Source organism: Eubalaena glacialis, chromosome 9, assembly GCF_028564815.1.
Source record: "Eubalaena glacialis isolate mEubGla1 chromosome 9, mEubGla1.1.hap2.+ XY, whole genome shotgun sequence".
NCBI lineage: Eukaryota > Metazoa > Chordata > Mammalia > Artiodactyla > Balaenidae > Eubalaena > Eubalaena glacialis.
The window spans coordinates 65,699,702-65,714,602 of record NC_083724.1 but is presented as its reverse complement, the minus strand read 5'-3'; the positions used below and the strand labels follow the sequence as shown (position 1 = coordinate 65,714,602).

General features: G+C 40.5%; 1 protein-coding gene across 13 annotated transcripts in view; it reads left to right on the top strand.

The window, feature by feature from the left end:
- The first annotated feature begins 1,406 nt into the window (after positions 1-1,406).
- Positions 1,407-14,901, top strand: part of FREM1 (FRAS1 related extracellular matrix 1) — a 172,064-nt gene continuing 158,569 nt past the window's right edge. For 12 of the 13 annotated variants that reach the window (XM_061200436.1, XM_061200438.1, XM_061200441.1 and 9 more), the window contains exon 1: positions 1,407-1,645. The gene's annotated coding sequence lies outside the window, so the exon portion shown is untranslated. Of the gene's footprint in view, positions 1,646-1,850; positions 1,891-14,901 lie in introns of those variants that run through there. The other variant, XM_061200437.1, reaches the window with a different exon arrangement.

The following is a 14,901-nucleotide window of genomic DNA, read 5'->3' as shown; positions in this document are numbered from 1 at the left end:
TTTAATCTGAGAACAAGATTGTCTGTCACACTGTGTTTCCTGTTATCATTAAGGCTTTATTTCTTTCTTTTTCAAGATCAGTACATGAAACATACACTGTCACTGTATTTTGTGTGTTTAGTAAATTGTGTTTGTTTACTTATAAAGAACCTAGTGATTCTTGGAGAGGTTTCACCCATTTATTCTTTGAACAAATGGAATGAATCAAGAGATTCTTGAAGATTTTAAATTTCTGGTGACTTTGAGTAAGTATATATGTACCTTTTGTTGCTAAAGTATCTATAAAGCATGCTTTAAAATGAATTAATTGTTTTCTCTCTCCTTTTGAATTCTTTTTCATTTTTTTTTTGCTTTATTCATTCTTCACGTAATCTGCTTCCCTTTCTTTTCCATTTTCTTTTCTCTTTCTCTCATTTTTTCCAAGAGAGAGGGTAGTATGTGGTGACCTGGTTAAGGGAAACCACAATCTAGGCTGAATTGGATTTACAGTGCCTTGTACTTCTGGCTAAGGTTTAGAATAGCCAGACGTGTCTTGATATAAACATTTTCCCCAAAGCAAGATAAGACTCCTACTTCTCTATTTATGGTCAGTTTAAAAGTTAGCCCAGATACTATGCCATTATTTTTTTTTTTTTCTGGTGGAGATGAAATACAGGAAAGCATTTTATTATGCAGTTGTTAAGGAACAAGACTTTCACCCACCCACGGAATCCTGCCCAGTTTAACTGAATGAATCTCTGCTGAGAGGACATGTCTTGACCTGTGATAGAGCTGAATCAGTGGGGTCATAAACTATATGCAAATGAGATGAGATTAATAGAGTTTTTCTGGATTTTTGAAAAAGAACCAGACACATTAAAAGCCTTATAAACTTAAGAACTAAGGTGGTACTTAAAAACAGCCCCCTAGAATCTCCTCTTTTCCTTTAAAGGCTGTGACCAAAGTTCAGAGGGGCCAGGTCTCCTCTCTCCTCCCTTCTGAACGCTGGACATCTTGTCTGAATTTGAATAAAAATCTTTCAGGATGGGAATTTGTTCCAAGAAAGGTTCAGGAAGAGTTTGAAGTTTCTGGAAAAAAACTTGTGTGAGTATGAGTGTGGGTGGGTATGAGCAATGTGTGTGTGCACCTACGTGTATGTGTGTTTGCACACACATGGGTGTGAGGGTGTGCGCACGTGTGTGCATGCCTGTGAACTCATTTGTATGTGGGTGTGTGTGCGTGCACGCGTGTGGATGCCTGTGTGTGGTGTGTTTGGGTGATTGTGTGTATGGGGTGTGGGTGTGTGCCCATGTGTGTGTCTGTGAGCGCGTGTGCCTGTGCACTGAGGGCGGGAGAGGCAGCTTCAGCTCAGCCAGTGGTGGAGCAGTTAGTACAGAACTAATAGTGAGAAAGGAAGCGGGGGAGAGACTAGGAAGAGACGCAACCAACCTTATTAACGAAAGCTCAGTTTTGTCCCTGCGGACCCAACCAGCAGAAGGGACTGGAGAGCTTGGCTCTCTGCCAGGGAGGTCGGGCTCCCTGCAAGCAGTTGCAGGCATCCTTGATCATGCCCTTCTCCCAGGGAGCCCTGAGCTTGGCAATCGGGAAGTTTTCAAAGCCGCAGAAGCTGCAGCCCCGGAGAAGACCAGCAAAGACAGTGGAGTGTGTATGTGACCTTCAGTTTTCTGTTTTCTTGTTGGGTGGGTTAATGGATTTTTAGTACAAAGAAAGCTAAAACTCAGCTGACCTGAAAGACTGGAATTTCAGCTCTCTTTCCCTCCCTGGGCTGTTTTTCCTCCCCCTTCCTCTCAAAGCCCTTTAAACCAGAGATTACCGGGTCAGTGACTCTTATCCTGCCTGCCTGCGCCAATGGTTTCTAGCTCTTTGGCTGGGCAAGGAAAACCACTACCTGTAAGTATCTGCTTTATGTATTTCCTCTCATTTTGACTGTGAATGTTCTGCTAGAATGCCCCAGAGGTTATCTGTGTGGTAGCTTCACTCGAGTCTGCTTGCAAAAGTTTAATTCTCATGTAAACTCCCAAGGTGGCAAATTGCGGTGTTAAAGAGCCATATGCCCCAAGTGGGAGGCTCTTTATTATGTAACACAAATTTATAACTCTCTTCTGAATCCATCCCCAGCAGCACTCACTAGTGAAATAAACATTTTTACATTCTGTAATTGTTCCCCTCAAATCAGAATATTTCTTTTCAGCTAAATGAAATGGCAAAAAGAAAAGATGCCAAAATTAACAAAATAGATAATATTCTCATGGTATAAAGATATAGAAATTTGGAGGAGGTGATTTTTGGATACCTTTGCTTTAGTTTAGTTATATTTGGATATATATATATTTTTTAAAGCATGGTTTCTGTTTTTATGGGGATGAGAGCCGGTGGTGGAGAGGTAACGAAATCATATTGTTCTGAAGTTTCTGACTGATTTTTAAGCTGTTTCTTCTCATTCCTCGGATTTGGTCCAGAGACTTTGGTGCTGTAGTAAATAGTTTCTTTTAGTTGTCATCTGGATCCCCAAAATAATTTTCAAGGCATTTAATTTTTGTTCCTGTTTTTATATATTTAAAAAAAAAAAACTATTGTGTGCAGTCTTGTTGTGTGATGTGAATTATAAAGCTTCAAAAGAGCATTTCCGAGGGCTGGTTGGAGTTTATGGCCTGGGAATCTTGCTGGAGAGATTAACCTTTTCAGGACTGTTTCACAGACCAGAGCTACAGATCCAAATGCTTTTCAGGTTTCTGCTCTGCAAAACTGATACCACCATACCCTGCTCCGGTTAAAGCTTGAAGATTTGCTTCTTAGTCCCCTGCCTTCGTTTGATACAAGTGCCTTCAGCATAACACTAAGAAAATGTTAACTACTTTTCCTCTTTCTCTCCATCAGAGATCCTCATAACCCAGTGTACCTAAGAACCACTTGGGTGCTTGGTGTAAGGCAGGTGCTTAGGCCACACCCCGAGAAGAGTTTAGACTTGGGGTGGAGCCAAGAGTTTACCCAGGTGATTCTGATGCAGGCGCGATCACATTTGGATGAGCAGTGCTCTACATCGTCCTTGGCAATTACATTCTTGTCACGTCCTTGGTTAATGTTAAACCTCATACCTAAATAATAAACTTGAGTTTGAGCTGATGTTGAACATAAGTTACATGAAGCATGGTTTGGCACGCTTGGCCAGCAAACCAGAACTTTTAACCAGCTCTCCCACCAAACTCATCTTTTTTTTTTTCCTTTGCTCCCCCTTTCCATCCTGCCTCTCCATTCCCATGAGTGAGAAAGGGAGTCAGGGAAAGGTACCCCAATTCCATGTGGCTATGTGGTCTGACCTGCTCGGCATGGATAAGCTATGTCATGTCTTGGAAACTTTAAACCCAAGGGTATTCTTAATTCTTTATCAACTCGCAGGGGATACTGTGCTCCTGGGGCTGAGTTGGGCTGAACTGAGCTGGATTATTTCTGGGGACTGTTCAGGAGCAGTTTAATTCCTAGAAATTTGTTTTGATTGGACCAACCCACAAGGATTGGGAGAAATAAGAAATGATACCTCCATCATGTTGAGGTCCTCATTTGACAGCATATGAAAGTAGGAACTCAGCTTCTATCCCCATCCCCAATAACATTGAATGGCTTGTATATTTATAGTAAAAAGAAAATAGGATGTGGTCATCAGCGCCCCTTCCTTTTTTTCCCTCTCCTCATTCCAAATATTTGTAGGTGCCTGCTACATGGCAGGCTCTGTGCTAGTGCCAAGGACTTAGAAAGATCAGTGTGTATAATATGGATAGACTCTTTGTCTTTCTGGTGTTTCACATCTTAGGTGTTGCTAACCAATCTTGGATGAATCACCTATTCTTGCTAACCTTCTCTTCCTCTGTTAATATAACAAAAGGGTTGAATTCAGTGAGTTTTGATATCTTTCTGTCTCTGACATTCTGACATTGATGGATATAGCTCAGTTTCACTGTTTGCTTTGACAGCAGGTCCAAAGATTTGGTTTACAGCTTTTCTTAAAAAATTTTAAAGATACCCTTTAAGTTTTTTTTCTCTCACAAAGAACCAAGACCACTGATCTAGTGAGTTAGACAAATGCCACCTTTCAGAGCACACAGTCATTCCACACAATGGGATCCTGTAACTCTCTCGGAAGGCTTTTTCCCTGGGCCAGGTTACGTGGGGTGGCAGCCTCTTATCTTGTCTGAATCTGGTGTTGCTCCCCCTTTGGAGAGCTGGGTGGTCTGAACAGGGCTTGCTGGCTTCCATACTTGCACAGCTTGCTCCCTGACCCTTTCATTCAAGTGATTTAATAGCTTTTGTGCAACTAGGTGAGAGGCTCAAACAGAGACCTTTGAGGGGCTGGAGAAGAAAAAAACAACAACTCCCTAATGAGATCTCGCCTTTTGTCTGTACTAGAGTTTCTCTTACTGCAGTGACTGGGGCAACATTTCAAAGGGTTCTAAAACTTGGCCATCAAGATAAGAATATCAAAATGTAGCTGTGATCTATGTGTTTTTCTGACAAACATAGCCTCCTGCTGTCTGAAGATACTGTGTTTGGATGGGAAAGTGCTCACTGGAGGACAGAGTACAGGAATCTTGCAAAGTTAGGATATTTTTGACAAAACGTTCTTGGCTTCTCATTGGTAAGCTTAATGGAGATGGCAAAATAGACTTTGGTTTCCCTTTTACCCCTCCCTATTTCTGGAGTTGCTGATACGGTGTCAAGATACTCCTTTGGTGCATCTTCAAAGGCTGCTAAGATTGTTTGTCACTCTTCACTCTCAACTTTATCCTTGAAACCTTCCTATCTGGCTTCCTTAGAGACGGGGGCAGGTAACACTCCAGGGCTCACTAAGCTCCAAGTCCTTCCATTGGCGCAGTCCACTTCCCTGGGATCCCATCTCTGCATCCTATCAAGTGTTATCAGCCGCTCAGTCCTTATAGATGCTCCCTGAATCCTTCTCTTACAATAAATAAACCAGGGCTTTGCCTCATGAGGTCACACTCAATGCCATGGTATTTTCATTCCAAAGTCTACATTTCTTGTTAGCACAAAAATTCTTAATAAATTATTGATAATTATTGATATAATTCTTATAAATTATTGATATAAGCCAAAATTATTAAGTAGTTAGGATAATTTCAGAAACGATCAGAATTCCCAGATGAGGATTCATCCAAATGTTTAAAAGTTGTTGTTTCCTATCAAATCCTGTTCATTGCCTAGATTTCCTTTTTTTTTTTTTTTCTGTGAAAGTGATTCTTCTCGTAAAAACAACACAGCAACAACAGAAGAGCAGCGCTTTAGTTCTGTTTTATATAAATCTTCTCTTTTGTTATAACATGGTAGGATGAAATAGTTTGTCAAATAGGCATTAGTGATTGTTTTGAAACCAAAAGGTAGTGTTGATAGGAGAGCCCTATCAAATATGGAATCAGAGGATGGTGTAGTAGAAAAAAAGAATGGCCTTTGAATAAATTTCAACTGGGTTCCAACCCTAGGCTGTGATGTTCTTTGGTTCTGTGATGTTGGCCAAATTACTTACCAGTTTCCTTGGGAGTAAAACAAATACATTGATACTTACCTCACCAGGTATTTGGAAGGGCTAAAAGACATTTGGAAATCACCCAGCATGGTGCATAACATATGATAAGTTCTCAATAAATATTTCTTCTTTAGAAGAGGACTAACAGGTGTGAAGGCTGGAAAGAATCAAACATGTAGCGAGCCCGGCAATTTATAGGTGAAAAGAAAAGGGAAATGGGGAATAGAACTTTCTTCCAGACCTCATGGACTGGGCAGGATAGGTCTCCATCCACCACTTCCTCGGCCTATAACTCTGGGCAGCAGCCTTGTACTCCCTTGATTCCTTCTTCCAGATTAAGTAGAAGCATGAAACAAATCCATGAGCTCACACGCTACCAAAGGGATTCGTTAAGGAGAAAACAAAGGCAATGTGAATATCATTCTGTCCTTTTCTTCCTGACCCTTCAGAACTGGAGACTTGTATAGCCATTTCACATAAATATCTGAGGAGGAGAATCATTTTGTTTCTCTTGGGATTTTTCTCCACTGTAGCAAGCGGCCTAACCTCAGGGGAAAGTATTTGTTTGAGATTTTGAAACTCTGCAATTGCCCCATGGTCAGCCTACGAGCTATCACCAAGTGGAAAGACACAGCCATTCAAGCATGTGGCATGAGTTCTTGCTCTCCCTCTCTGTCTCTGTCTCTCTCTCTCTGTCTCTCACTCTTCTACCAGTTTTTCTTTTAAGTCCAAAGTTTGCATTGGGGTAAGTCAGTCTCTCAACTGATACGTATTGATCTTCTCTGTGCCAAACCCTGTGACCAGGACTGGAGATGTTTGAGTGAGCAGAACAATCATGGTTGTTATCTTCAAGAAGCTTACAGACTAAGGTCAAAGGCAGACATGTATAAATGACTGCAAATAAACATTGAAATGCCTGTAGGTGTGCAACATGTGGTAAGGGGTATTGCAGGATTCTATGCAAGCAGTTAAAACTGGTCTGGGAGGTTGAGACCTGAAGGATGGGTAGAATTTAGCCAAATGGAGTGGTAGGTGGGAGAGGGGAAAAGGGCATTCATAGCAGATGGGACAACATGGATGAAACATGTAAAGGCCTAGAATGGGCAGTGCCGCGAGTTTAAGGAAGGAACGAAGACCTGAGTGACTAGCTTGTCCGTGGCAAGGAGGAGAGTCGTGTGAGAAGAGGCTGGAGAGGTGGCAGGGGACAACCACACAGGGAAATCCAGTCTCACAGTTAAAAGGGACCCCAGAAAGCACCTAATCCACACTCCTTCCCTGAGACAAAGACCCCTTCCTGTGTCTATACCTCAGCCCTCGCCATTACTGGACAGCTCTGAAGGAAAGTTCTTTCTGAGGGGAAGCTGAGATTCACCCATCCTCCCTGTTTCTGCACACGGGAACCACAGGATAAAGTCACTCCTCCTGCAGGTGTTTGAAGACAATTTTTTTTTTTCATAAATTACTGCTCAAGGAAATCTTCTCTTTCCCATACATTTGCAATTGATTTTTTGGAATGTAAATTTATATGTTTGTGCTTGTTGAAAGTGAACTTGCTGGCTTCAGCCCATCATTCCAACCTCCATTATCCAGGACGTCGATATTGATTATGCCCTCAGTGATAACAGTTAACCTTCCTGGATTTTTGCTGTCTGTGAATTGGATAAGCTTGTTTCTATATCTTTGTTTAGGAATTTGGAAAATTGTTTAACCACAAGGAGCCAAAAATGGAGCTATGGGCACCACTCAAGATGTTACTCACAGAAATGTCCAGGTACAAATGAGAAGAGCTCAAAGATGTTAATGTGTGTTGATAGTCTTGTTTTGACAAGAATGCTAAAAGCACAGTTCAACCATCATTGCTGATTTCATTTATTGTTACATGTGTTGAATGCGTATCACATGCAACAGACAGTTCTGTCCTCCTGCCTTCAAAACACATAGTCACACCATCATGTAGGATATGATAAATGCCCCATGATGGGTTTAAGTAAAATGTGACTTTTCTGCAATAGCAGAAACCAAATGGAATGATCAGGTCTTAGGGCATCTTGGAGGAGGCATTTCACAAGGCATTGATATGTGAGAAAGATTTTAATAAGGATGGAAGCAAAGACATTCCAGGCAGGGGGCAGACATGAGCAGGGGCTTACAGGTGGGAAGTGTCAAGCAGGTCACCGTGAATGTGTAACTGAGGTTACGGGAGAGGGAGGGCTGTGGTTGGGGCTACATAAGCCTAGAGGTGATGGCCAAAGACCATGGGAGTGGATATGTAGTGAGAAGCCAGTTGAGGTCAGATTTTTTAAATATATGGTATTTTCAATGATACAATGTGACCAAGAGAGGAGAAAACAGGGTGGAAAGAAAAGGAAGAGAAGATAAAAGAGAAAGAGGCATTGGTGAGGTAGAAGGAGAAGTGGGGAGTATACTGAGTCCATAAACTAGGAGAGAAGAAATTGTGCAGAAAGTGTGGGTGTAGCGCATTGTTGGGCGCTATAGAGATCAGAGAGGATTGTTGGAGAAAAGTTCAATTTGCTGTAACAATTAGGAGGTCACTGGCAGCCTTTGAGACAGCTATTTTGGTGGACTGGTGGCAATCAAAATCAAGGGTCCTTTTAGGAAATACAAGGCTGGTGAAGGAGTGGGTAGAGAGAGCGTTTTAAGGAGATAGGATAGTTGGTCAAGACGAGGTATATAATGGGAAAGGGGAAAAGAAAATGTTTGTTGAGGATTAGTAGTTAATAGTCACAATCACAATGTGCTTAGATGTGCCCACCCTGATGACCTCATTTTAATTTTAATTTTCCTCCTTACAGACTCTGTCTCTAAATATAGTCACATTCTGAGGTACTGGGGGTTAGGAATTCAATATATGAATTTTGGGGGAACAAAATTCAGCCTATAACACCGTACCAGCACATCAAGGCCTCCTCCTGGCGTTAGTTAGCTGATCTTCCAAATTCTCTAGACATTACTGCAGCAAAAGAAAATAGAATAAAACCTGTAGCCACATAAACCCACATTTAAAAATCAGTTTAGTTTCTGCTTTATAGATGTTAAAAAAAAAATCAGTTTATAGTGCACTCTGGATTTAGAGCTTGGCTTCAGGATGAGGTGACAGAGAAACTTCCTCAAGCAGGACTACCTTTGAACTTTCTGGGTTTTTAATTTAAAAAAATGGTTTTCTATAAGTTTGCAAACTTTGGGCTTAAAGGTTTTCTTTCTGCAGGAATTCTTAGAGCCTTTAGTAAGATCATATTACATTGTAAATCTTTAAAAGAAGATTTTGGCATTCTGTGCTTCACATATATTTGGATACAGAAGACTTATGTAGAAAACTTTTTAACGTCTCCAACATGTGCATTTTGAAAAACACAGTTTGCAAAATGTGGCCTGTATCAGCCAGATAGACATTGAAGTGTTGAAAAATCTAGGAAAGGAGATCTTCTAATGAGTTTGTGTGGTAGTCAAAGATTCATCTTTGCAATCTTGCCCTTGATGGTACAGCCTGAGGGACACTTTCTCTCCACAGAGTGAAAATTAGGGTGTAAATTAGTACCATCTTTCCAAGTAGCATGCATATCAAGAACTTCAAAATAAGTTTTATACCCTTTGATCTTATGATTCCACTTCCAAAAAACTATCAAAAGGAAATAACTAGAAAAATAAGCTGATTTAATGAAGGATTTTTCATCACAATCTATTGACATAGTAACTAGTTCAGCACAGCAATGGAATGACTCTAGAAATCCATGTAGAGGATGTAGTGCACAGATGAAAAGTAAGATCACAAGGAACGTTTAATAATACGGAAAATGGTTAGAATAGAATGTTATGTAACTGGAAAAGAATGGTACACTACTCTTTTTGTAGTGTGGTTCTAATTAAGTTTAAAAACTGTAGATACATATACATACTTATGAAAACAGAAGGGCATTTTCTTTGGGTGTCGGGAAAGTGTTATTTTTTCCTTTTCTTTATGTTTTTATATTTTTATCCTTTAGTTAATGAGAATGCATTTCTTTTATACACATAAAAGGAAGTTATTTTCAGAAAAAACAGGTAAATAGATGAAGGATATAGACTAGTTGATTTCTGAGTTTTCTCGTAAACCACACATCTGTGATTTAGATTACATTTTAGAAAAAGGTGCAGAGTGAAGGAAGCAGAATGTTATAAACAAAATCAACATGTATTTTATTAATTTAATAGACTGGAATTTTGAAGTGGCCTGTTTGCCTTGAGGCCTTTAAACAGTGCTTGTAGTGTAAGGAGTTGGAACACTCAGATGCTGGTAGGCAAGGTATCTGCATTAATTATATGTTCTTAAAGTAACAGCTACTTCCTTGAGAGAACATTGCCTCCACTGAAATATTTTTTTTTAATAATTTATTTTATTTATGTATTTTTGGCTGCATTGGGTCTTTGTTGCTGTGTGCAGGCTTTCTGTAGTTGCGGCGAGCGGGGACTACTCTTGCTGCGGTGCGCGGGCTTCTCTTGCTGTGGAGCATGGGCTCTAGGCGCGTGGGCTTCAGTAGTTGTGGCATGTGGGCTCAGTAGTTGTGGCTTGTGGGCTCTAGAGAGTAGGCTCAGTATTTGTGGCTCACGGGCTTTGTTGCTCCGCAGCATGTGGGATCTTCCCAGACCAGGGATCGAACCCATGTCCCCTGCATTGGCAGGTGGATTCTTAACCACTGAGCCACTAGGGAAGACCGCCTCCAATGAAATTTTAACTCCTGCAACAGCCATCAGTTGCTGTCTGGGACCATAAAGGAAGTTGTTAAGGGTTTGCATACTGTAGGAACAAGACTCCAGGGATAGTGAAGGAATTGCAAAGAGTATATGATTTTGTTGTAATGCAAAGTGGTATAATATAGCAGTTAAGTGCACAGGTCCTGGGGTTGGCAAATATGGGTTATAAGACTCTGGAGTCAAGCTGATGACTTTAGGCAAGTAACTTAAACCTCTTTGTACCTCATTTTCCAAATCTGTAAAATCACTGTCTACTTCCTAAAACCATTATAGGAATTAAACAAGATAATGTATGTAAAGTCCTTTGAACAACGCCTAATCCATAGTAAGCACTTAATAAATGTTCGTTTTTTATTATGATTATGATGTCACTTCCTTAAGTCACTGTTTATAAAATCAGAATAATAATAGAAACTGCTTTATAGGTTTGTTGTGAGAAATAAATGAAAACAAATATATAAAGAATATAGTCCAGTACCTGTATACAGTAAGTAAAAAGTACTAGTAGACAAAAAATGAGAAAAGGAAGATACAGTCAGCCTTCCATATCTGTGCATTCTACATCCGTGGATTCAGCCAACTACGGATTGAAAATATTTGAAAAAAAAATTCCAGAAAGTTCCAAAAAGCAAAACTTGAATTTGCCTGGCAACTATTTACACAGCATTTACATTGTATTTACAACTAGTTACATAGCATTTACATTGTATTAGGTATTAAAAGTAATCTAGAGATGATTTAAAGTGTGTGGGAAGATGTTCATAGGTTATACGTAAACACTTCGCCACTTTATATAAAGGACTTGAGCATCATCGTGGCATTTGGTATCTGTGGAGGGTTGGGGGGTTACTGGAACCAACCCCTGTGGATACTGAGGGACAACTGTACTATAAGTTGTTAAGGAAAATCAATCTTAGAAGTCACAAGCTATTTTTGTCTTCTCCACGATTCTATTCTCCCTACCAGAGAGAATTCACTCTGGAAATCCTGTGTTGGGTAAGATCGCCACGGATTCTCCACCCCTGTGGGGGGCATTGAACAATTAAAGCTCCATAAGAGGTGATGAGCTTCTTGAAAGAGAAGAACCTGCTTTGTATTTGCCCTCTCCCAGGGCTGCTTTTGCAGTGCGACTGTCGGCACAGAGGAGGACAGAGCCCTTCCCCAGGGTGCCAGAGACCTGCTTCTCCCAGGCTCTGCTGCCTCCGGCTGTGACCTTGGGCCAGCCTTAGACTGACTCCTTGTTGCTTATAACAAGGGTCAATTAGACTTCTCTGTCTCTCTCAGGGAAGGAAAGTCAGAGGAGGCAGTGGATCTGAAGTCCTTGGTAAAATCTAAGTCTTAATTTCCTCAACTACTACACAAAGAAGAGAGCCACTTTCTCTGAGTTTAGACAGTTAGTTGTTCCCTTGGGGGACAGTTCTCCTGATTTCCAGTTCATTGCTCTTGGGTGAATCAATTTATGTCACATATGATTCGGAATCATTTCAGTTATTCTATGGATAATTATATTCAGCTATGAGTTTATGCTTGAAACTTTTACATTTGATTCATATGAATTATTTTGGAAATCAATTTGAGTGAAAATCATGATGATTTAAAAAATTCATTATAAGTAATCCCATGATGGCTTCTATGTTTCTTCTGACTGGTACTTTAAAGATTTTAATGTAGAATACAAGTCAGAAAATCTTCACTGGCTTTCTTACCAGTCTAGTCAAGGATGTCAAAATCTCTCTATGTTTGAGTGGGTGGGAATGGGTTGATCCTGAGTTGGCTATTTTTTTACTCAAAATGCCACTTCTCTATTAGTTTATTTTCTTTCTTAAAGACTATAGGGTACTTGTAGGATCTGAAGCTGTGAGTCATGAGGTAATAGCTTCAAGCACAGGGAAGATAAAATGTTCCATTGTTTACGTCATCTTTAGTTGATTGGTAATAACTACCTGGAGTGCTGAGAAGAGTATCAGACCAGTAGGAGTTGTGCAAATAGCAAAGCAAGCCAGCAAAAGGCTATGATAGATTATTGATATCTTTTGTTTTTTTAAATTAATTAATTAATTAATTTTTGGCTGCGTTGGGTCTTTGTTGCTGTGCGTGGGCTTTCTCTAGTTGCGGCGAGCGGGGACTACTCTTGCTGCGGTGTGCGGGCTTCTCATTGCGGTGGCTTCTCATTGCGGTGGCGTCTCTTGTTGCGGAGCACGGGCTCTAGGTGCGCGGGCTTCAGTAGTTGTGGCTCGCGGGCTCTAGGCACGTGGGCTTCAGTAGTTGTGGTGCACAGGCTTAGTTGCTCCGCGGCATGTGGGGTCTTCCCGGACCAGGGCTTGAACCCGTGTCTCCTGCATTGGCGGGTGGATTCTTAACCACTGCGCCACCAGGGAAGTCTGATTATTGATATCTTGATATCTGTGCTGGGTGCAGGTTGGGGAAGGTGCTTCTCTTGTGTCATGTAGCTTCCATTGTAAAATTCCACAGAGGAACAATAGTAAATATGATTCTCTTCAGGGCACATCGTTAACATTGACCATCAAGAAGTTCCATTGCAGAGAGAGCCTGGGAGGACAGCTGGGATCCTGCTTTTCCTGTTGTGCACAGATTGCCTAAGATAAATGACAGGAGTACCATGTTTATATCAGCATGGAGAATACATCCTCCTGTGGTTAAACTGAACGTGTAATTATGAAATGAAAACCAGCTCAGCTCTACCAGATGAAATGTTACTGAATCATTTTCTTCTGTTCAGGAATTTACTAAGAAAGAAAGAAATTTACTAAGAAAGAAAACTTTTTGAATTTTTATAAGGAAGAACTCAGAGCAGGATGGTTTTCCACTTTCCAAAACATCTTTTCACATTTTTGTTGGCTTGTAGAGATATCCTTCGAATACATGATTTCCACATGAAGAAAAAAGGCAAGGGTGGGAAATGGCCTGTAAGAGCATAACTGATTTGCAGGATGACGTGAGGATTGTGAAATGCTGAGAAGCAGCTGAATCACACAAGCAAGCAGACAGGATTTGTTTCTATTGCAGCATCAAATTAAGTCCCATGTGGCTAAAAGTCAGTTGGTTTACAAGCTCCCTTGCAGAATCTGGCCACCTTTCTACTTCCCCTTCGAAAGCTTCCACTGATTCTGCTGACGCTCTGGCTGCCCACATCAGTGATGAGAGCAAGCTACAGACAGCTGGATTCCGAGGATCTGATTTGGCCCTATGTTGGGATTAAGCAAACAGAGTTCTCAAGATGTGTTAGGTTTCCCACTAGGGTGTTGTCAAGTAAATGTTGGCTGCCTCTGGACATTGTAATTTTGTACCAGAAACAAGACAATTCTGTCATCTTCTTTAGTGGAGATAAAAAATCCATCATCATCTGAAATCTTGTTTGACTTAGAATCCTGATTTCCATTGCTATTGTTCTGTGTGGGTTTTGTTTTGCCTTTTCCCTCTCTGTTCATCCAAATCCTTTTCTCTTTCTGCTCCACTGCCACCTTCTTCAAGTGAAAAATCAGAGCAATATTTTCCATGGAAATAGTCCATACTTGGCATTTCCTAACCCCAAGAGAAAAATGCAAGCGCAAAATTAGAATGTAAATAAAACACAAATAAAGCATACTCTTTCTGATCTTTATGGCACCTAATTTGGTAGCCCAGTTGACGGAAGGCTGAGTTTCGTTTGATTTTGAGCTTAGAAATTGTTACTCTTGCACTTTTTTACCTCCCAGCAGTGTTGCTTCAGGTTGTTTCTGAAATATTAGCATTCAGTTTCTTACTTCGACCTCCTGTTTTAAGACTGTGAGGAAGAAAAAGAGAAATTTTGAATGTCATTAAAACGCACTTTATTTGACTTTTACTGAACCTAATTCTGCCCCCTTCATCCAGGACCAGGTCCTGCCATTCTGTTTTTCTCGAGACAGGCTTTACTCTCTTATTCCTTTGACATATTTTGTAATAATAACATTACATTTATATGGGGCTTTGTAATTAAGAAAATATTTCCACATGGACTATTTCATCTGGCCTCACAGGGGAACTGCAAAAGGCAAGACGGATGGCCCCATTTTTGAAAGAGGAAACAGATGTTCAGAAAAACCAGGGTTAGAATCCAGATCTTCAGATTCAGGTCTTCCCTTCCCATATCACTGTGGCACGGGGAGCCACAGAAATAGATTTCCTTTTCTTTCTCTCTTGTCTCTTCCTGGTAGATGAACATTAGAATCTTGGTCTTTGACCTTATCTGCTCATTAAGGACTTACTATGCTATAATTAGAGAATGAGCTATTTCCCCATATGCTGTAGGAAAGAAGTTAAAATATTTACCTGATTTGTGACTAAACAAAATTAACAGAAAAACTTGAAGAATAAGGTGGTTATTAACAGTGTAAAGTTACACTGGTTTATTATGCCCATTGGAAGGTCTTGCATTTTCATGATTTTAATGATTTCTGCACATGGATACTGAAATATTTGTCAGAAGGTGTAGACAAAAATGCCGTCTTTCCTGTTTAACAGTAGGTTAAACAGGAAAGAAGTTTACATTCTCTGCTATGTAAAATTCTGGCAAAGTGGGCTGGTGTGGTGACTTCACTTTGCAAATGTCCCAAACACGCGGGCTCCTTCTGGCTCAC